Here is a 23056-nt window from a genome sequence, read left to right on the forward strand (position 1 = left end):
TTTGTGATTGGTAAGCATCCAGGCTACTCTGAGCAATCACAACGCTGTAATGCAGCACTGTGATTGGTTTTGAACATCCTGATTCGGCGCTCAACCAGGGAATGGGGGCCTGGTCTTGTTCTCCACACAGGCTGTAATGCAGCCTGCATAGAGAATGTGGAAAGTGCACATGACAGGTTTGGGTGGCCCAAGAGGGCCAACCAAACAGTCACTGTGCACTTAGGAGTGGGCAAACCACTCCTCCCCTGCCCTGCTTCGTGTTCAGAGCAGCCCCACCCAACCACCCACTCACAAAGGAAACATAAAATGATAAATCAAAGTTATTATCATGTTATATTTCCTTTCCTGTACGTAGCTCAAAAGCAGTTTGGCGACGCTCCTGTGCCATAGCGGAGGAGCCACCACTGAACAGGTGCTTGCAGGGACAGACTTGCCAATATGGCAATCTGGTAGTGCCAGAAGGGCCAGTCTGACAGATCAGTGTACGGGCCATTAATGTGGCTGTTTGGATGCCTGTTTTATGGTCTTGTGGACCAGTTTTAGTGTTGATTTCTCCGATATTACCACAAACATTATCTGCAGTAATAGAAATACATCATCCAGTCTTCCATACATTATAAAACACCTATACGGCTTGATTGTACATGTTTAAAGTGGCTTGATTTGCAAATGTGGCCCACTTTTTTTTTAGCTATCTGATTCTCTAAAGGGGCCACTTTTAATTTGGTCTGTAGCCCGGACAGATTTTCTGTCCCAATCCGACCCTGGGTGCTTGTAATGAAAGTAAGCAAGGTTCTGGCAACCAAGGGTGGTTCGTCCATAGGAGGGTGGGGCATTTGACCCCCTGACCGCCGCACTGCACACATCGCAGTTCAGTTGGACGACCTGAGGCTGTGTTAACCGAAATGCGGATGTCAGATTGGCCAGTGTTTTCACTGTGGCCAGCCTAGCGAGTGCAGTTCAGGCTTTTGCAATCGACAGGAGCTGAAAGGCAGATTAGAAGCAGAGGTACAGCCCCATAGGTGTCTGATGGACTGCTGTGTTTGCCTGCTCCATCCAAGCCTAGTATTGCTCTTATGTGGTTTAGCATTGAAAACAGCAAGAGAGCAGTGCTTAGACTGGCTCTGATGCTATAGTCCAGCAAGCAGCACGAGGCAGGAGGAACTTTGGGTGTGTTTGCAGCTGAAGTGTGCTGCAAAAGGTAGCAAGGTAAGTTAATTGCTAAAGGGTTTAATGTAAATTTTTATGTGCCTCCCCGCGTTTTAAAATGTAGCAGCTGCCACTGATGGCAACATGAAATAATGGTCCTTGGCACCAAAAGATGTCCATTGCAAAGGGTTGAAATCTGTTTGTATCGCAAAGTGCCAACCTATTAATTCAGGGCAAGGGTCATATCTTGGGTGGACCAGCATGGACACCATTTGATTTTGATGCAAATCCAGATCAACTAAAATTGACCATCCTGGCTTTGCATCGTATCCTTACTCCAAGTGAAACCAGGCACAAACAAGGGATGTAAATATGCGTAAGGTGAGAGTCACAAAAAAGCACTCATCGTACATGGCTTATCTTGTTTTGGGGTCCTTGTTTCAGTGCTGGAGGGTGTACACCCTATACAAATTCCCTGGCAGAAAACCCAAGCTCACCTGTGTACATAGCAGAACGGTGAGTACCATGCAAAATAAGGTTTATTGTATAATAAAAACCAGTGACAACATCGACCTGTGACCAATTGTAAATCTGTCAGTAATTACATTTTTATGATTCTTGCAATAGAGCACAGTACAGCAATTTTTATCCAAGTGCTCTGTTGCATGAAGTCCAACTCATCTCATCTTTGAGCAAAACATGTAAACACAGCAAGGTCTCTTGACCTACATGTTAACCCTTTCCGTGCTCATGACGGAAGCACTCCATCATGAGCCACGGGTGCCGTGTGCTCATGACGGAGTGGTTCCGTCATGCTGCGGCCGTTGGCGGCTGCTCCGCCCACGCGGCGCTAATTCCCCGCCTGTGCGGGCGATTAGCGCAGTGGGCAGAGATGTGACGGAACCACTCCATCATGAGCACAGCTCACCCGTGACTCGTGACGGAGTGGTTCCGTCACGAGCACAGCGGCACCGCAACTGCCCCCAAACCCCCCCAGCGCCGCGGCGGAATTCCTGCCGCGGCGAAGGGGTTAAAGAGCAAAAGCCCGATGTACTTATATTGGATTGCACCTAAGATTCAATTTGTGCACAGTATTTGCACAGTGACTTGTAATTTGTTCTCTGTCATAGGTGTACTAATCTGTCACAGCGCAAAAATTATGGTCTTTCTGGGTTATGTGGGGATCCATCTGAATGTCTTTCAAAGCAGGCTGAGTGTGTGGAGAAAATTGATTTGATTTAGAAGTTCATTGAGAGCGATGAGTCCAGTATGATGCCATGGTTGCGTGTGTGTTCCGTAGCAGTGGGAGGGGGTCCCAGGTCGTCTGGTCACCAGGAGTTGTCCCAGGCTGAAGGGGTGGGACCCAGGATGAGCACTTTGGTCTTGTTTGAGTTGAGCTTGAGGCAGCTGTTTTTTTATCCAGGTGGTGATGGCCTTCATTCTGCTGTGAAAGTTGGTTCTGGTGGTTGTGGGTTTGTTGGTGAGGGAGAGGATCAGCTGGGTGTCAGTGACATAGAAGACGATTATGGTCCGTGGCTACTAATGATGTCTGGGAGGGGGGCCATGTAGACATTGAAGAGGATGGGGCTCAGGGAGGAACACTGGGGCACTCCGCAGCTGATCTCTGTAGATTGTGAAAAGAACAGGGTTAGTCTGATTCGCTGTGTCCAGCCGGTGAGGAACGAGTGGATCGAGTCCAGCACCTTATCGTGGATGCTGGCGTAGTGGAGTCTCATTATTAAGGTGCAGGGGGACACGGTGTCGAAAGCGGCAGACAGGGCCAGTAGGATGAGGGTTGTGGTCTTGCCTTGGTCCTGGGGGGAGAATATGTTGTTGGTCGTGGCGAGGAGTGTGGTCTCCATCTGTGGTTGCTTCGGAAGCCGGATGAGGGAGAAGTCCGAAAGCTAATCCTTCCAAATGCCGCGGAATATAGGGATGGAGGCCTGCAAGGGGCAGCAGACCTCTACCCCTGCAATGGCATTTGCAAAGTGTCAAAATTGCAGTACATTTTCCCTATAGGTATAGCTGCTGCAATTTGACAAACAACTCATGATGCGAGAGAAGATGGGAGGAGCATGCAGTGATCATCTCTCAAGAATGTTCAAAGCTGTAATTTTAAAAGTGGAAGCTGTCCAATACAAACACTTTCCACTTTGTGAATGGATATCATGCCCTTTGATGTGTTTGTTTCTAATCAATGGTTTGAGCATTGATACCCTCCTTGCAATTTCTAAAGAAAAATAGCGCCCCTTTTGTGGCCCGTCTTTCTGGCAAATTCCAAAGTGTATCAATATGCGATCCCCAAACCCATTTGTGAACCCTAGTGTCCCTCTAATACATTGTTTGATTTGATCTGAATTGCTTCTTATAGGGCATAGCTACTGCCAATAATGGATTCTTGGTGATAAGAAACACCTAATCAATCAAAGCATAGAATAAACTGGTAATAGAAAAGAAAGGAATCAATAGCCTTTCCAAGAGGAAGCAATTGTTTTGTCTTAGACTAAGAGCTAATTTATTCTATAGCTTAGCTCTTCAACATTGCAAAGATCCGCCTTATCTTTGTGTAGTGGTTTATGAAGATGAACAAGGGAAATGTGTCTGATTGGTAAAACGCTATATTGATTAAACAAAGGGCCTAATTTAGAGTTTGACGGATACAATAGCATTCGTTGGGATGGCAGAGAAGATTATGTCCATTATCCCGACGGTATGCACAATGTCAAATTTAGATATAACACCCAGCCCCATAGTCATCGCTGTCACTTGAAAGGAAAAGCCATTACGATGGTTTCCTTCAAGGTACTAACATTTTGGTAAATTGTTGCCATCAGTTTGATGACCATTCACCAAACTTAACTTATTTTCTTTTTCTGAAACAAACTCCTGAAGTGGATTTAATTTCATTGTCTTGACACAAGGAAATAAAACTCATCACACGGTCTGCTCTTTACAGAGTTAGTGGTGTGATGGCTTTACTGCAACAGCACCTACTCCATCAGAGTTGGAGTAAGCCTTCCCTAAATAGAGCCTAAGAGGGCTCTGCTGGATAAAATAGTACACTCTGCCCGTTTTTAAATCAGGCAATGGGACTGAGAGTTTGATAGACAGATACTTCATCAAATCCACATCACACTACCAAGCCTGCCACTGTCTAAATAAGCCCCAAAGACATTTGAACTGCCTCTTACAAAGGGAGGTTTATGCAAAATACTGAAATATGATCAGATTTCCTCTCATACAGATCAGTTGAAATGCCGGATTTTGCATGTTTTTAAATTTTGATTTACCTGCCGTTGGCAGTCCCAAATAAAAACTATTACATTAGTTCTATTTAGTGATCTTGCAAGCCCATACAATTTGAGCATGTGTGTCTTTTGGAAGAAAGAATAGAGTGCGTATTAACACTAAAATGTCATTGTAGCATGCATTGCACATAAAATTTGGACATAGTGATCATTGGTAATCTAGTAAACCTCCTAAAGATCTAACCTTATTTGTTCAGCAGAGACCCAGTCCTAGAATCTGGGTTATGCTGTCTCTGCTTCGCGATTTGTATCATTTCCCAAAATTAGTTGTTCTGTCTTGTGAAATCTAATGCGTCAGGAGGATGCTGACCAAGATGGATTACCAGCTTGGTGGTATCTGTGTATGAAATTGCAGTGCATTCAACCAATTGAATATGTTTGAAGGGTCATGTTCACCCCAATATTATTGGGAGTCATAAACAGTAGTTGCACTTAGCCCCAAAATAAATGCACCTTTTACAGTGAAAAGGAAACCTGGCAGGTGTCTCTCACTCCTCTTCTAGCACGTTATGCTCTGTTAGATGGAGAGTGTTAGAAGTAGGACAAACATCAAAGAATCTCCTATATGAAGGTGATGATAAATGGAGGGCCTCCCTTAGACCAATAATCAGTATACACACACAATGGTTGGTATTTGGCTATCATATGATTACTTGTTTTGCATTACTTGACTACATATGTGTAGCAGAATGATCAAAATTGTTAGAAACAACTTAACCTATAATATAAAGATCCGGGTGAAAGCTTGATAGACTACTAACTTATTTCATCACACATCCATATCCTGTTAGTTTAGTGCCTACTCTATGTCTCCTAATGCTGTCACATATCTATCTTATACTGCTGTATTAATTCTATAAGTGTGTATTATGCCACATTATTTAGAGGTTCCCCTCATAGCAGACGCTTATGCTGTCATCCGGTCAGTAGTCAGAATTTAGCCCTTCAACATCTCCACTCAGCAAACTGTCCTTGTCTTTAACTCCGGTTACTGCACCAATATCTTATATAGCCTTATCATAAATGATGTCCTATGGAATGAGGATCAGTCATTTGTACTTATCTCCTGGTTTGCTGTAAAAAAGCATAAAGAACAATTAAGGGATGGAATGCTGAGCAATGTCAAACATTCACCCCCAGTACAGAGATTTGGGCCTAAATCCATCGTTTTTTGCTCACTTTGCCATTCCTGTTTATACTCAGCCATATGCAAATCAGTCTTGACCCTGCCCCCCCCCCCCCCCCCCCCCCGGGAAAAGTCAAGCCCGCACTTCCTTGCCAGCTCCTCCCTGGACCAGAAACAAGTATCCTGGGACCGTTTTTTGGACATCACCCCTCATCAGGCTGTCTAGCTTGACTCCAGTGGCATGGAGAGCACGGGGCCCGCATCAAATGATCAAAGAACAATTGATGGAAGGAATGATGAACAATGTCAAAAATTCACCCAGTACAGAAACCTGGGCCATAATCCATTGTTTTTGAGGTATAGTCCATCTAAGTGCGAAGGATATTCCCATACTTGGGTCCCATGCTTGCTATGCTACTGGATTCAAGCTAGCCTGGCTGATGATGGGGGATAACCTGTAACCGGTCCCAGGATGCTTGTTTCCAGTCCAGGGAGGACCTGGCCTGGCAGTTCTGGATGGATTGTTCCCATGGAGAGCAGGGTCACGACTGATTTGCATATGGCTGAGTCCAAACTGGGTAGCATGGTGAGCAAAAAAATGATGAATTTTACCCAGATCTGTGCCTGGGGTTAGTGTATGATAATGTTCAGCACTCTGTTCATAATTGTTTTGTGTTACTATAGTCACCCTATTTGGGAAGGGTTTGCTCAGATGTGAGTCCCATGCTCACCATGCCTCTGGATTCAAGCTAGCCTGGCTGATACTCCGAAAACCATCCCAGAATGCTTGTATTTTTTATCAGGAAGGACCTGGCCTGGAAGTTCCGGCTAGACTGTTCCCATGGGAAACATGGTCGAGACTGATTTGCATATGGCAGGTCCAAACTGGGGTGTCATGGTGAGCAAAAAAATGATGAATTCAAACCAGATCTGTGACTGGGGGGTGAGTGTTTGGTAATGTTTAGCATTCCGTCCATCATCTCCTTGTGTTGCTACAAAAATAATCAAACAATGTCGTATTGTAAAAGTATATGGAAGTAATGGAAGGTAATGCTACTTTTCTGTTCTTCTTTCCAAGATGTTCTTTGCAAGGTCACCTTCCTTTACAGCTTCAGTTACAAGGTGCATCAAAAAAGTCTAACGTTTCTCGTATCCTACTTTCTAGATCGAAGGGTGTCAGAAATGGTGGTTTCTAAACTGAATGAATGGCGATCAATCGCACATTCATTATTATTACTACCATTCAGTTAATCTGTTTTCCAAGACCTTATGCCTTCTAGGTTCATTCTGTGATATTAAATGCAGCTATGTTCACATGCACTTAGGCCTCTTTTGCAATTAACCTGCACTACTACCACATGAAACAACTATTATACATAACAGGAGAGTGACTGTACATACAGATTGAAGAGGAGGTGAAGATAGAGGTGATCCGTGGGAAACTAATTACAGAGATTTTAGATGTGAATCTCTGCAAAGTTTGATCCAGAGATTTTCAGCTCTTACAGATGATGGATAAGGATATTATAATTTACCACATTAAAATCGGAAGTAAGTCAAAAAGAATTGCTGCTGAATCATCACTTTCTAAGATTGTAGTAAGCTCTTCAAATATTACAAGAAGCAACATCTCTAATGACTGCTTCCCTAAGTGTGGGTTGGAGCACCCCCAACTCCACCGCTTCCTGATACATGTCTATGAGGTGGGGGGGGCAGTATTCCCTTAAACTTCTTGTAGAATCATCCCTTGAATCCATCAAGCCCAGGGGCCTTGGAGCCGTCTAATGCATCGATGGTGTCAACTACCTCCTCCATAGTAAAGGGTTCAGCCAAACACTTCTGGTGTACTTTTTCTAACCATGTTAAGGATACCTGATCCAAATACTCTCTATATATACTTGAGTCCCCCTCCACCCTCGATGTATATAGGTTGCTATAGTAATCGTGGACTTCCTCAAGGATGTCTATGTTCCCGGTTATACGCTTGCCATCCTGCCCTTGTAACTCAGCTATGTATGTCGGCTTGCGAGTTTGTTGCATCATTCTGGCGAGGGTTCTACCTGGCCGCTCCGCTTCCCCATAGCACAGTGCCACCGCATATTTGCCTAAGTAATGTGCCTCCCGTTGCAGATTAGGAGGCTGTAATCCATTGTGGACACACCTGTCAATTTCCAACAACTGTGTCTCCAGTTGTTCTAACGTGCTCCGAGATCCCTGAGCACTCCAGCACTCTTAGAGATACACACACCCCTCGCGTGAACCTTAGACGCCTCCCAGATGGTGTCCTTCGAGCCTACCAAGCCAACGTTTATTGTAAAGTAGTCCAGTATCGCTTCACGAAGCTCAGATTCAAATTCTGTGTCCCTTAGGGACATATTAGGGAATCTCCACCGTCTTTCAACGCCACGCGTCCTGGGAATTCGCAACTGCAGCATGACCAGGGAGTGGTCTGACAGGGTACGGGTAAGGTGCCTGATGTCTCTAACCCATATGATCGCCCCTGTGGTGAGAAGCCAGTAGTCCAACTGGGTCCAGGTGTTGTGTGGCGCAGAGTAGTGTGTATACCGGGGCTGCCCCTGGTAGTGGTGTCTCCATGCATCCGCCATCTCATATGTCTCACTGATGTCAGTCAGTGATCGCCTAGCTTGTGGTTTAGTATCAGCGGTATAAGCAGTGCTCTCCCTTGTTGGATCAAGAAGTATATTGAGGTCCCCGCCCAGTAACACCTGGTCACTCCCCATACATTCAATTTGTGCATGAATAGCGGCAAACAAATTTGGATCATCCTCATTAGATTCATAAACATTTACATGCAATACCGAATGCTCCAATAGATATTCCTTGACTATTATAAAATGCCCATCTGCATCTTTATACACCGCCACCTCACAGAAAGGTACTCAGTAATGAATCAATATTATTTATTTCTTTATTTCGGCCAATTTGGCCATAAAAGACACATGTATATATAAAAAAAAACCAGAGAATCATAATAGCATACATGCAGCAACACTTTAAAATAATAAGTTTAAAAATGTAATACAAGAATAAATTTTCATCTCCTCAATTTAAAACACATTTCATTTTAGGAACAGATTTTTATAAGCATATACGGAGGTCCTACTCAGAGTATCTGACCAAGTTTCCTGCGAATAATATACACAGAGTAAAGGAACCTACTTATGCTAAATACAATAAACTGAATCAATATTGCAACCCCATGAGCATTGGAACTTTGGCCTGCAAAATACCGGTGTGCCCCCCAAGAGGCAGCAATTTTTACCTGCGCCGCGGGCGCCAGGTGCATCTCTTGCAAAAAAGCAATGTCTACCTGGCGCCGTTGTGAATAGTTGGTTACTTGCCTACATTTCTGTGTATTATTAAGACCCGTCACATTCCAGGACATCATTACAATATTCGCCTCTGACTGTACCCTGTTAACCATGATCTGAAACTTTAGTACATGTACTGCCCATTACTATGTACTTGTTGCTGCACTATATTGGAAAATTACAAAGGAACCAAACTGCTAGAACTCGCTGAGTAACCCCCTGACCCCCCTCCCACCTCCCATCTCCCATACCTAACTTTGGGGGAAAAACCCATTTCTTAACTGTGACACTCAAATACATAAAACAGTAAATCGTTATACTATACTTTGTCCAACATAGCACATGCATCTGCACTTGGGGGTGGCAGCGTCCCGCCATTATCCCTGTTGTCGTATCGCAATTATGCCCGGCAGGGCATGATGTAATCCACCTCGTGCAGCGGCCATCTCAACATCAACATAACCTGAGGGAGAAGAAAGATTACTGCTGTAGTTGTGAGACAAATGCAATAGGGCCAAGGACTGTCACTGTTCCAATTTAGGGCTTATGCATCTTAACTGGCTGAAAAAAGGTCCACGTTTGCACCTGAGTCCGGAATGTTCTGAGAGTGTTGCAGAGACTGTGTCCCCCGTTGCCGCCTCTGCCTGGAGTATGTCTGACAGCATTCCTGAGCGTCATGCAGAGAGTCGAACACGCATGAGCGGCCATTAACGTCTACCTTTAGCCTGGCAGGGTACAGCATTCCATAGAGCAGACCAAACTTGCAGAGGCTAGCCGTTACCCCTGCATATTTCCACGTGGCTTCCTGAACCATTGCTGTGAAATCCGGGTATAGGGATATGGAGGACTCCTGCCACATAAGAGTGCCCTTCCCAGTGCAGTGTCCCGGTCCTTAAAGTTTAACAAGCGAGCGATGATTGGTCTTGGGGGGCAGCCCGGGTTGGGGCTCGGTCCTAGGATTCTAGCTTGTTCTACAACAAATGTAGATGTGAAGGATCCCGCCCTAATAGGTCGATTAACACCGTCTCCACAAAACCGTCCAGGCGTCCTGTGTTTGTGGACTCTGGTACACCCACCACCCTTATGTTGTTGCGGCGCTCCCGTGCCTCCAAGTCCTCGTTCTTAATGGCAATGGACTTGAGAGCTTTCTCCATGCGCTCGAGTTTCTTGGTGGTTTGGGACGTACCGTCCTCCAAGTCGGATATTCTGCCTTCAGCGGTAGTTCTGCGCCCTTCTTTCTGGTCTAGCCTGATGCCCGTGGTGTCAACCCTCTTATTCAGGGCTTCGAATCGGGTGTCTGGAGCCTTAAAACCGGCCCTGAGTTCCGCTAGCATGGCATCAGGCCCAGCTGTCGCAGCCGTCGACTCTGTTCCACCCTCCGCCATGTTAGCACAGCGTGCGTCCACTCCGCCGGCTTGTGCTTTGAAGGGGAGCTTGCCTTGTTTGGGGTCCCTCCAGACCATTCCATGGTTGTAGACAGTCAACTGCAAATGCCACTCAGTGTGGTGCCATTATGGTGGAGGCTACTAGGTACGCCAGCATCCAAACTCTTGTTGTGGCCCTTGCGGTGTAATAAAAGGGGCCTGCAGTGCGCAAGCCTTGAACGGTGTCCCGGATTTGCTGGACACTTGTAATCAGTTTGTTTCCGTCATGCACAACATTCACTGTCAGTAGGGGGGTGGCGGCCGGCGGTAGGTTATGGCCATGTGTGCACAGCAGCGTGGGAGCACCTTTGAGCTCCCCACAGCTCCCGGTCCGGTGGCCAGTCCCCATGCTCACCCGAGGCCCCTGGCGCCACAGGGCCTCCAGGGGGGAGACTGTGAGGCACTCTGATCCTGCAGTTGAGTGCTATTTTCTACACATTGCCCCCAATGCCACCGCCTGCTCCGTCGTGATCTCGCCGCCACCTACCCAGCGCTCTGACCTCACGCCTGGTTCTTCGCCCCGTGGCTCCAGATAATTGAGCCCTCGGCTTCTTACAGCGCGGTACGCCTCTCCACTAACGGGCCTACCACATCGGTGCTGATGCCGTCTGTGGGTTCCTCCCGGGTTGCAGTAGGTGCCATCCGTCCTCACCTCCACTCACGCACCTTCACACTGCTCATATGTGTGATGTTGTGTGCAGATTTAGATTCCGTATATACGTTTTCCGATTTATGCCCTTATATAGGTACAATTCACATTGCCCTTATTTGGGCATAGACATCCGGCTCTTATTTAGACATTGTCCGTACAAACCAAATACAGGCATGGCCACCTACATCCGTCCATCCACGTCACAACGAATTCTTGGAAAACCAGACCCTTAAGCCTTTAGGAATTTCTCTCAGCTTGAATATTGATTTCTCCAAGAACTCATGAAGTATGCATGAACATCTATTCCTTAGGGGTTCATTCATGACGTTCCTCTGCCTGACTTTTACGTCAATACTGGCATTCCTAGACACCTTCAAGGTATAAATATACCTGCACTTGCCCTGGCAAATTGCGGTTCCCGGAGGATTCGATCCAACCCAGACTACGTGGTTCACCACGGCAAGTTCAGAAGGAGATCGAGTTCCAGTCTGATGCACTGACCTGACGCTGCCATGCTCCTCGCAGAGAATCCAGCTCCAGTGCTCTCTGACTTCCCTTGCGAGGGGTTAGACTATCGAATCCAGAAAAGTGAATCCAACCTCTCTCATTCTAAGGTATGGAGCTGACTAGAACTTGGAGAAACTTTTGGCAACTCTTGGCTAAACTAAAATATAGCTAGCTATACTTTAGAAATGGCACATACTTCAAACCTCGTACTGCACTTAGGTTAGGTACACTGGGGTGGAACAATTTAGAAGCATCAGATGAGTATCACATTTTAGCTTATGTTATTTATGTATGTATTTTGATTAATATATGTCATAGCTACAAACCATGCTATTGCAGTATTATTTTATCTTACTGCTAACCTCGTACATATTGTACTTCGCAGTCTGTCTTACGATTGTAGCAATTCATATCTCTTGCATGAGAAATAAGACTGTTCAATAAACCCTTTAATTGAAACGCCCATCTCTCTATTTCTGTGCAACTCTGTAGAAACTAAGCATGCACGATTATCTATTGTTTCCACAATTCTGAGACTGTTCCGATTCTAAAAGGAAACAAAGTTGTCATGTTTATGCGGTTGTCAGAGACTAATCCCTTCTTGTATATTCGAGAAGTTTCTAGTGACCTCTGAGTTAGCTGCACACACAAGTAATTAAGTTTAATATACTTGATAGAGACATACTGACCTTAGTTCTATGTCAAATCTATAGTGTATGTTATTCCAATGCGCAGAGCCTATCAGGGATATAGGAACTACACTACAGTGAGGGACGCCGCGCTGGTAGCAGGATTTCCAAGGCTGTATGGCGGAGCTGCGAGCCTACGTGGCCATTTCGGTCGGCGGCTTGGCCACGCCCCTGTGCATTTTGATAGTTGATAAGCCTCCAAGTTTTTCAAGATCTTTCCCAGAATTGACAAGAGAGTGACTGTGCACTCTGGATCGAAGAGAGGAGTTTTTAATAAATGGGTGATGAACCCTATTTTTCTGCTACTGTGAACAACATCAAACAATAACAAGCCATGAATGCATTGATACCCGTCATCTTCATCACTGGCAAAATAAGCTGATAAATACAAGCACAAAGAGATCAAGAGGGGAGCCTGATTTTATTTCCCTCATAAATTATTCCACCATTGGCAACTCTAGAATGGCACATGTATGCCAAGACGTTGATATGTTTTGATCCCCTGAGGACTTGTAAATAATTTAGTGGTCAGTCCTGGATATGTCTAGGTCAACTAATGAACTCAGTGGGGATTGAGAGGTGGCAACATTTTGTTGATTCCTAGAATTTTGTTTGAAAAAAAGAATATATTTTGTCAAAAAGTCCTAAGAATGATGCACATTTATTTCAGGAACTTTGGAGTTAGGGAATAATTTCAGCATCTCCACATCTTTTTTGAAGTGTCACTCACTGCAGAGTTCTGTGCTTTTAAGTAATTTAATTTTATCAAACATATAGAATCTTTATACATTTTTATTTGCTGTTTGTAAAATCCAAAGTCTTTCTCCGTATACTCTATACCAGCCTTACATCGTCCATTAAAGCTTGGGTTCTTCATATGTCATGTCCATGTTTGACAGAGGTAATAACAGGTGTCAAGATAAGGTGTCTTTAGTAGTTTTATTCAAACGTATTTTAATTGTAATGTCTGAACATGGAAGTCAGAGGATAATTCAAACAGGGCAGGATAAACACACAGCAAGACTCTCGTGTTTGTATTCTCTAAACCTGTTTCTTGTCCTACTGTAGGTTTATCAAGTTAAAAAATCAATTAGTTCATTGGTTGTAGGTTATTAAGGCATGACTAGGCTCACGCTTTAAGTGCTATCTTACTATGCATAGCAAGTAGTGAGGGAGGAAAACCAGTATCGCTGACAACAGATAGTTTAATATGAGGTGAATGTCATTTACCAACTTGTAGACTCTAGCTCTAGTCTTTTTGTCCGGTCAGCCTCAAAATGGAGGTCACAGCGCAGATGCTTCCCTGAGCAGCTACTGATACCGGCTCCGGCAAAACACACTCAACTTAGCAGGCATGAGCTGAGCGGAGTTCTTTTAAGGGGATTGATTCTTTTAAATATATCAGTACTTTTTAAAATATCACAAATATTATCAATACATAGTTAAGACCTAGCAGCTGTAATAATTGAAAATTGAATCTGATTGTGAAGTAAAAACTGTAATTGCACTTGTGCGGGAAATATCTGCTTTGGGAGCACCAGGGGAAGTGAGGGCTTGGCGGTGTATGCTCTCTAGTGTTTTTGTCTAGTCTGCCTCATAATGGAGGTCGTGGAAACGCAGCGGGCACACCGCTGGTGTGCAAAATGTGCACTTAAGGCAAGCCCGTCTGTGCCCATCTAGGGCCAGGGATGCTGCCCCTTTTCCTTAAGGTGAAATTCAATACTCCTCGAGCTCACTACAAGCACTCCATAGCTCACCAGCGGCCCACTGCTCCCTCTGCATGGACCCCAGCCGGGGACCCTGGGTTTGTAGGAACTGCGGATGGTCTCTGTCACTGGGCCTCAATCAGGCCCACTCTGACCACACGGACTACCCGCTAACTTCGCCAGGTGGTCATGCTGGCCTGTTTAAGTGTCGCTCCCTGGCCACACACAAATTTGAAATAATCGTCCATTGCCTTGATGTGTTATTTCTCACAGAAACCTGGCTGTCAGAGGATTCTGGACCCAATGTTATCCAGACACTACTCTCTGACTTCCACAATTAAAGGTTGATAGGCAGGGCAAAAACAGAAGGGGCTTGGAATTTTCCATAGGGAGTCCTTCAATTGTCTTACTACACCACTCAAGATCGCTAACGAGTGAGAGAATGTTCATCACACTAACCTCACATTTTACTTTCTCCCTTTCCAGAATTCTCATTTATAGACCCCCAGAACCATATCCCAGTTCCTCCAAGATTTGTCAGAAGTGGCTTTAAAACTAACTTTAGATAAAGGGAACTTCATGGTACTAGGGGGTTTTAACCTACAAATGATAGTGTGTCAAAAATACTTCTAAATACTTCTAAAGGACATGGCCGCTCTACAGCTTATTCAGCTGGTGGACTGTCCCACACGTGAGAAGGACCATAACATAGATTTGGGGTTTAGTAACAGCAACTCACTTCGGCTTTAGACCCCATTCCCTGTAGTCTGGTCTGACCACTTTATGATTCCCTTCAGTTCTGATATCCTCTTCAATTTCATATGCTGCTTCGGCCAGGCGACTTAACTGAGCCTGGCACAAGCTAAATGAGGGGGGGACTTGCCCTAGAAGCACTATCACAAGACCTCTGATTGAACATCACAAGGGCTGCCTCCCAGTACAACCAATGGATCATTGGCTCACTTGATAAACTTCTCCCAAGTCGTCTGAGAAAAGTTGCAAAGAGGGCCCATAAATCCTCCTGGTTCAATGCTCATTTACTGTCCCTGAAAAAAAGAATGCAAACAGATGGAGAGGTTATGGAGATAGTCCTTTGATAATTTAAGCAAATCAAATTACAGTAAATCGATTAGGTTATTCCACTCTGAAATTAAAAAGTCGCAAACCACCTCCTATGGCTCCACAATCACCAGTGCCACCAACTCCCCAAAGAAATCTTCAGGATCCTTAAAGACATTATAGTACTACCCATAGCCTGCCCTAAGCAGAATACCTCTGTCAAGCACAGCAATGACTTAGCTCACTTCTTTCTGGGAAAAATAGCAGACATTTTCAGGAGATGATCGGCCCTGAGCACTCTGGTAAGACCGACACAAGGCACCACTCCCTCAACACATCCCCACTTGCACCAACAAGGGGATACTGATCATCAGTTCCTCAACTCACGAAGGACCTGATTAGGGAGCTATTAGGTATGGTAAAATCAGGCTACCTTCTGGACCCAGCCCCCCATCATATCCTTCAATAAGGAGCAGACTTCATTGTCCCTGTGCTGACAAAGCTTTTAAACTCCTGGGAGTGGGGAGACCGTGCAACCCTGGAAGCATCCAGAAGAATCCCCCCCTAGACCCACGCTGTCTGAACAACTAGAGGCCCATCTCTTAGCTTCCAGGAGTCACTAAGATCCTGGAAAAACATGTCAACAGAAATCTCTCTGCCTTTCTGGAATCGCAGGAAGTACTTCATCCTACCCAGATGAGGTTTTGACCTCAACACAGCACAGAATGTGCTTTGTTGGCAGCGGTCGAAGAACTAAGAAAACTCCTGGATCAGGGTGGCTCCACAGCTATTATCCTTCTTGACCTAAGTGCTGTAATTTGGACTGTCACTGTTGTCCTATGCTGACGACACCCAGCTGGTCACGTCTATTTCATCTGATCAGATGATCAACCACCTATCCCTTACCCCGTGCCTTCAAGCAGTAGCCAGGTGGATTGACAGCTGCAAAATAAAACTCAATGAATAAAAAAATGAAGTCATGGTGTTGGATAATAACCCTTTGGGCAGTCTACCGAGATCCATCCCAGACTGCCTAAATAAACTACCGACCCCCACAGGCTCAATAAGGACCTGGGAGTATGGCTAGTCACAAAACTCACGATGGAACACCAAGCCAGGAAATCCTCAGCCAGCTGTTATGGCACCTTGAGGGTACTGAGGAAAGTCCCTAAGCTCCTTCCTGTCTCAGCCAGAAGAATCATTATCCAGGCTCGGGTACTAGGCTGCCTAGATTATGGCAATGCTTTATAACTTGGCTCACCATCCTATGTGGTAAAGGGGTTGCAGGCTGTACAGAAGAGGCGGCTGACATTCTCACAGACACAAATAGGTACCAGCCAGCCACTACAGCTCTTAGGGATCTCCACTGGCTTCCAGTGCAGCGTAGAGTACAATTCAAGGCCCTATGCATCAGTTATAGGGCAATTTATAGCAGAGGTCCCCCACTAGTACGCTCATTGGTCTCCCCTTTTGTATCCAGCAGGCACATGAGATTAGCCTCTGCCCACCTACTATAGGTCCCCAGGATTCTGAGAACACGATGGGGTAGACGCTCTACATCCATTTTTTCACCCAAACTCTTGAACGCTCTCCCTTAGAAGTTACATCAGCTGGCTATTCAAGTACTAGTGCAAAAACAATTGATGGACAGAATGCAGAACAATGTCATACATTCACCCCAGTACAGAGATCTGGGCCTAAATCCATCGTTTTTTTGCTCACCATGCCATTCCAGTTTGAACCCAGCCATATGAAAATCAGTCTTGACCCTGTGCCCCATGGGAACAGTCCAGCCCGAACTGCCAAGCCAGGCCCTCCCTGGACTGGAAACAAGCATCCTAGGACCGGTTTCGGGCTTTCAGCCCTCGTCAGCCAGGATAGCTTGATTCCAGTGGCATGGAGAGCAAGGGACTCACGTCTGAGCATACCCTTCCCACTCGGGGTGACAAATGCAAAAACAATTGATGGACAGAATGCAGAACATTGTCATACATTCACCCCAGTACAGAGATCTGGGCCTAAATCCATCGTTTTTTTGCTCACCATGCCATTCCAGTTTGAACCCAGCCATATGCAAATCAGTCTTGACCCTGTGCCCCATGGGAACAGTCCAGCCCGAACTGCCAAGCCAGGTCCTCCCTGGACTGGAAACAAGCATTCTAGGACCGGTTTCGGGCTTTCAGCCTTCGTCAGCCAGGATAGCTTGATTCCAGTGGCATGGAGAGCAAGGGACTCACGTCTGAGCATACCCTTCCCACTCGGGGTGACAAATGCAAAAACAATTGATGGACAGAATGCAGAACAATGTCATACATTCACCCCAGTACAGAGATCTGGGCCTAAATCCATCGTTTTTTTGCTCACCATGCCAATCCAGTTTGAACCCAGCCATATGCAAATCAGTCTTGACCCTGTGCCCAATATTCAAGTACTAGTGTCACACCAGGCTCAGTATTCGGTAGCTGCGAACAGTGCTGGGAAGCCTCCGGGTAGCCATGCACTATACAAAAACTACAGAATAGAATAAAATAGCCTCCTCTATGCAGTAAATTAGTTATAGAAGCGCAATACTAGCAGAGCTTCAACAAGAATAAGAATGAGGGTGGTTTGATGGTGTTCAACGCAAATGGATTCAAGGTGGCAGCTGAGTGACACAGCAGTGTTCTCGCAGCACTCCGACAGTTCTTGCATGATAAGGAAGAGAAAGAACATGCAAGAACTGGACTGTTGGAATGATAAGTTGCTTACCAACAGCACAAAGAAAGTATTGGAGAAGCACAGTTCTAAGCCAAAGAGGGAAACAATCTCCCAGCACTATTACCAGAAGACAAAGTGTAAGGGCCATAGTAGTTCCCATGGGTTCCAGTGCACAAGGCAAAAGAGGATGGGCCCTGTAGTCAGCAGCACTAATGAAGTGGTGTTAAGGATGCTTCTCTAAACCATGTGTAGTGATATGCTTCCGAAAGGACACATCACAAAGAACTGCATGCTAAAGAATCTGGTAACAGTTGCTCCCTTGTAGGCAGGAGGTCTAGGGGCAGGCCCTGTGAGTGGGAGTGTGGTAGAACTTAACAGGGTAGCAATGGATTCATGGGAAAATGATCTAGTTGCATTTTGCCTATATACCCAAATTTAATAGGGTTTGTAAGTGAGGCAGTTATCAATGGTAGAAGGTCCCTGCTACACACACGACCATAGTGGATAGGGCATACCTGTTACCTGAGAAGACTGTCTTCATTTATAGAAGATATGGTCCACCATTGGGCAGGACATCCACTACCCTTTAGGTAGGGTTGAGGCTTTAGGAAAAAAGCATTTCAATGTATTTTGGCACCTAAATTGTAAACCTACATAGCAGCAAGTTCAGCTGCTCTTTTAAAAGGGCGCAGGCTGTGCACTAGCGGCTTAGAGAGGTGAGGATCATAACAGATGATGAGAGACAGGAAAAAAAGATTCTGAAACATAAAATACAATACAGACTCTTAAAAGGGTAACACCTAGTGCCGTTGGAGCATGCTCACAAATATGGACTGGGTGTTGCCGTTTGGATCCTTACCTGAGCCGAAGTAGCCGTTAAAGTCTGTTGGATCATGCTGAAAGGTGCTTCGTGTGGTGCTGTTTGATTTACATATTTCGCTGGGCCACTTTTTGAGAACTCAGGAACAGTTCTATTCTGCATTGTTCTAGAGAAACAAAATATGTCTTGAGAAGATGGCTTACTTTATAGTAAGCTTGCTAACTCAGAATAAGGAGCTAGCAAAAGATCAGTAATCCTTTATGTGTACAGAAGTTTCCTGTTGTCACTGCCCACAAAGTACCCATTGCAAGATACTTGGGCATCTGAAAGCCCAATTTAAACACTCTGTTCTATGTGACAGCGGTGAGCCAAGATGTGGAGAGGTTTTTCTGGATCAGTAGGGTATGCCAAGTCAGTGGATGTCTGATGGAACTTTTGATACCCTTGCCTGTGGTGGGTTTACCAATCAAGATTGTCCAGATTAACATTGCGATTCCTCTCTCCACCTCATCATTCTCAGGCAACAGTTATATCCTTAGTTTGGGGGGGTCAAGTCGCCAGACCCTCCAAATCAGCACACACAACCAGCACATTTAATAGTGAATGTTTATCATACCCTAACTATTAGAGATTGACAGCAACCACAATCCTAGCCAGGGCAAAGCATAAGCAAACCCCAAATTAGCCTGTGCTCATCACCCTGGTAGCTTGGCACAAAGTAGTCAGGCTTAACTGAGAGGCAATGTGTTAAGCATTTGTGCAACACTTCAAACAGTAAAACAGTGAAAACACCACACAAAAATAATCTCACACCAAGTTAGAAAAATACAGTAACATTTCATAAATAAAACAAGCCCAAAATGACAAACATTCAATCAGTAGAACCAGAGTTATGAATTTTTTTAGAATAAACTGCCATATAGTGCCTAGAATCATAAAGCGCCAACTGTGGCTATGTGGTCGCTCTGGACCAGATCAAAGTCAAACTTTTAAGCTGACCGCGATGGAGCGTTGGTCCGATACAGTTTCATATTAGTCGCGCTGCAGCTTTACCTTCTCAGGTTTTGTTCCAGGAGTCCTAGTCTTCTGGAGATGGGCGCCAGGAGCAAAGAGAGCGTCGCTGGTGGTGGTCGGTGTGGCGTGAAGAACAGGCGGGCAGGTCGATACTTCATGTCACTCTGTGGGGAATTATGTGGCTGGGTGAAGAGACTGGCTTGCGGTGGCCTATGCTGATTTTCCATGCCAGTGGCACTGTTCCGATGTGAATTGACCCATTCACAATCAAGAAGAGCCACAAAGCTAGAATTTAAGGGCTCGAAAGCCACACCAATGGTTTAGGAACTGTGAGGGACCTCTTGGGGGATCAGGAACTCGCTGAAGACAGCTTTTAAGACCCTGAGGCTCAGATCAGGAGGCTAGCAGACTAGCCTTTAGAATCATTCTGAGGTCCTGGGTTTAAAATTGGTTCCAGGTCCAGTTTTTCCTTCCCATGCAGCAGGTCAGCACTGCAAGGCAGAAGCTCCTTCAGAGTAGCAGCCCAGCAGAGTGTCAGTCTGCTCAGCAGCACAGCATAACATAAACATAACGTGTATTTATAAAGGGCACGTTTACCCAAGGGTATCTTGGTGCTGTATAACAGATGTTTATTGTTACCCAACTCAATGGTACTCATTATATCGACCTCTGAAGGATGAAAGGCTGAGTGGACCTGCCAGGGTTTGAAACCGTGAACATGAGGTCTAGCACAGGCCTCTACAGTGGACGAAGTTGTCCACTAAGCCACCAGACCCAGCATTCTTTCTTCCTGGTAGAGTAACTACAGGTCCAGAAGTGCACTAAGGTGTTGGTGTCTGAGGTCCTTTATTTATACACCGTTGTGCCTTTGAAGTGGGGAGAAGCTTCTAGAGGCATGCATTTGAAGTCCACAAATGCCCTGCCTTCCTAGCCTGGCACTAGACCAACTACCAGGGAATATAGCCCTTTGAGTGGAGTCAAGCCACATTCCATCCCTCCCATCCTGCCAGTGATGGCCCATCCAGTCACACCTAAGCTCCTATTGTGTGTGGCTGGCTAGGAGGAATACACACAGCCCACTGTCAACTACACCCAGTCATGTGACGAAGAGACAGGCTGCATGCACCAAACGGCTAAGGCAAGAAAATGCCAATTTTCACAAAGTACAAGCAATACAGGGTTGGACCCTTAGTCAGTAAGGCTGAGTCACTCTAAATCTCTAACACCTCCACAATTGCCAAAACTGACACACATTCAGCAACTCACTTGTCTCCATGATCACGCTACTGAATCACTGTGATCACCATTTGCTTGAAAACATTTTTTTGATGATTAATTGTTAACTCCATTAAACTTCATGTGAAACGATTTGCTCATATTTAAATATATACATATACAGAAAAAACATTACTGACATGACCATGACTATACCTAATCAATTCAATACACACTGATTCAGTTGTGTGATCACGGAGAGAAGTGAGTTGTTGAATGTGTGTCAGTATTGGCAATTGTGGTGTTGTTTGAGAATTTTCCAAAAGTGGCATTATTAGAAGAGTAATTTAACATTCAACTTCACCATAAATTAGGATTTTAAATTAGGATTCCAGACACACCAAACATGAACAGTAATCTCTTCCTATTTGGAAATTACACTTATAAAATCTAATAAGGCAACTTCAATGTTATCCTTTGGGGGAGATATGCCTTGCAGCAGTGAAAAACAAATGTAAGAGTTTTTCACTACCAGGACATGTAAAACATAAGTACATGTCCAACTCTTTAAATACATTGCACCCTGCTCTTGGGGCAATCCAGGGCCTAACTTGGAGGTGACCTATATGTATTAAAAAGGATGGGTTGGGCCTGGCAAAAGGTTCATTATAAATGATACAAATGATAGAATGCACTTCAGAAAATAAACATAGAACTGCTCTGGCCAGAACACACATGTAAATCCAACTGTCAATAGCCGGTAGCCGTACAGTTAAGCGGATCCAGGATGTGTAACCTTCAGTCTCACAGGCGTCCACATTAAACAAAATCAACACTATTTGTTTGAATGGAACAGTAGTGTTCAGTACTTCAATTATTCCTTTATTGAAGTCTTGTTTGTGCCAATATTCAAAGTTCATACAAAGTGCTGCTCAAAAATATGTCTGCTGCATGTGATAAATCAGAATTCACAATGAGTGAAGGTTTCATCGTAGACCCAATGCATTTCTGGAAAACCCTTCATCAGGGGTAACTGTAATGTAAAGTTTAGTAAGGTACTACCAAATGTGTCATGGGAAAACTGTCATGGAATATAACTTGGCATTGAGTGGTCAAAAATTAAATCAACCAATATGTGCACTACATGCAAGAAACAAAATTGTGAAGGTGCCTTTACAAAATGGTGAACAATAGCAACCTGCTGCAGTATGGCAGTGAGCCATCTAATCCACAAGCTTGTATATGTAATAAATAATGTGACTAAATCCAAGTGTTGTAATAAACAAAAGAGATCAATCCGTTAAGCCACCATTGAAAACCGTGAAAAAATTAAAATTGCACCGCATGCGTGTAGCAGTTCCTACACACAGTAATATAGTGCTCAAGTGTGTATAATCGAGAAATTGAAAAGCAATAGGTGCATATGCCCTCTTAGTACGATGTCAAATGGCGAATGCTAACTGTGTTCGTGCGGAACTGTTTCAAAGTCGTAGCGTAAAGAGCTGCAAAGAGACATTGATGATTGAGACTCCACACTGTATATTATACAGTGAGATTGCGAATTAATGGATGTTCGGAGGAATTTGCTAATTACCTTAAGTAGTACAAAGCTGACAAACACACAGACCGCGTTTTAAATATTGAAACAAGTTTCACGATAACAAGCGTGTTGAGACGCTCAGATGTAGTGAGTCAGGAAAGGTGCAGGAAACTGAAAGTTGGCACGTGTGTCAGCCTTGCGCTACATAATTAGCACAGGCCTTCGAGGTCGGACGATGCAGTTTTAATTGCCAGGGCTGAAAGCCTACAGAACCTTCTGGATAGCTATGTGAGGTTAATGAGTGACCTGGAGTTGACTGTTAATCACTCCACACCCTACATTATGATTTATGGGCTGAAAGCTAACAAGAGTAACACCTTTTTTTATTAATTCCACCAAAAATTAATCAGTCTCATTTTTTCCTTCTTGGGATTTAGTCTTCGATGATTTTAGCACTTGGAATCAATAAGGTTCTGTCACTGCTGCCATGTTTTCACACACTGTGAAATAAGTGTTACTCTGGGTGTTCCTGAGTTTTACAAATGTCCTGAGGCTCTTTCTATACCTACTGGCCAGATCATTGAAGATTACTTTTGTAAGTTGACTAGGCATACTAGAGCTTGAATTGAGTTAGAAAAAAGTCAGAATTGTCTGTACAGCCCACTGAATGCCAGACCCATCATTGAACCATACGTTGTATGGATAGGCAATTAAGAAATTAAATATCCGAATCATGTTGTGGTAGAGGCATTGTTCAAGTATTTATTTGGTGTTTTTCCTCCAACTCTACCACAAAGAACTTAATATACTTGTTAACT

General features: G+C 44.7%; 1 protein-coding gene across 3 annotated transcripts in view; it reads left to right on the top strand.

Moving 5' to 3' along the window:
* EPYC (epiphycan) overlaps nucleotides 1-23056 on the top strand; it is a 165277-nt gene that overhangs the window by 87360 nt on the left and 54861 nt on the right. The gene's annotated exons all lie outside the window — the stretch shown is intronic.

This window comes from Triturus cristatus, chromosome 4_1 (assembly GCF_964204655.1).
Source record: "Triturus cristatus chromosome 4_1, aTriCri1.1, whole genome shotgun sequence".
In the NCBI taxonomy this organism is placed as follows: Eukaryota; Metazoa; Chordata; class Amphibia; order Caudata; family Salamandridae; genus Triturus; species Triturus cristatus.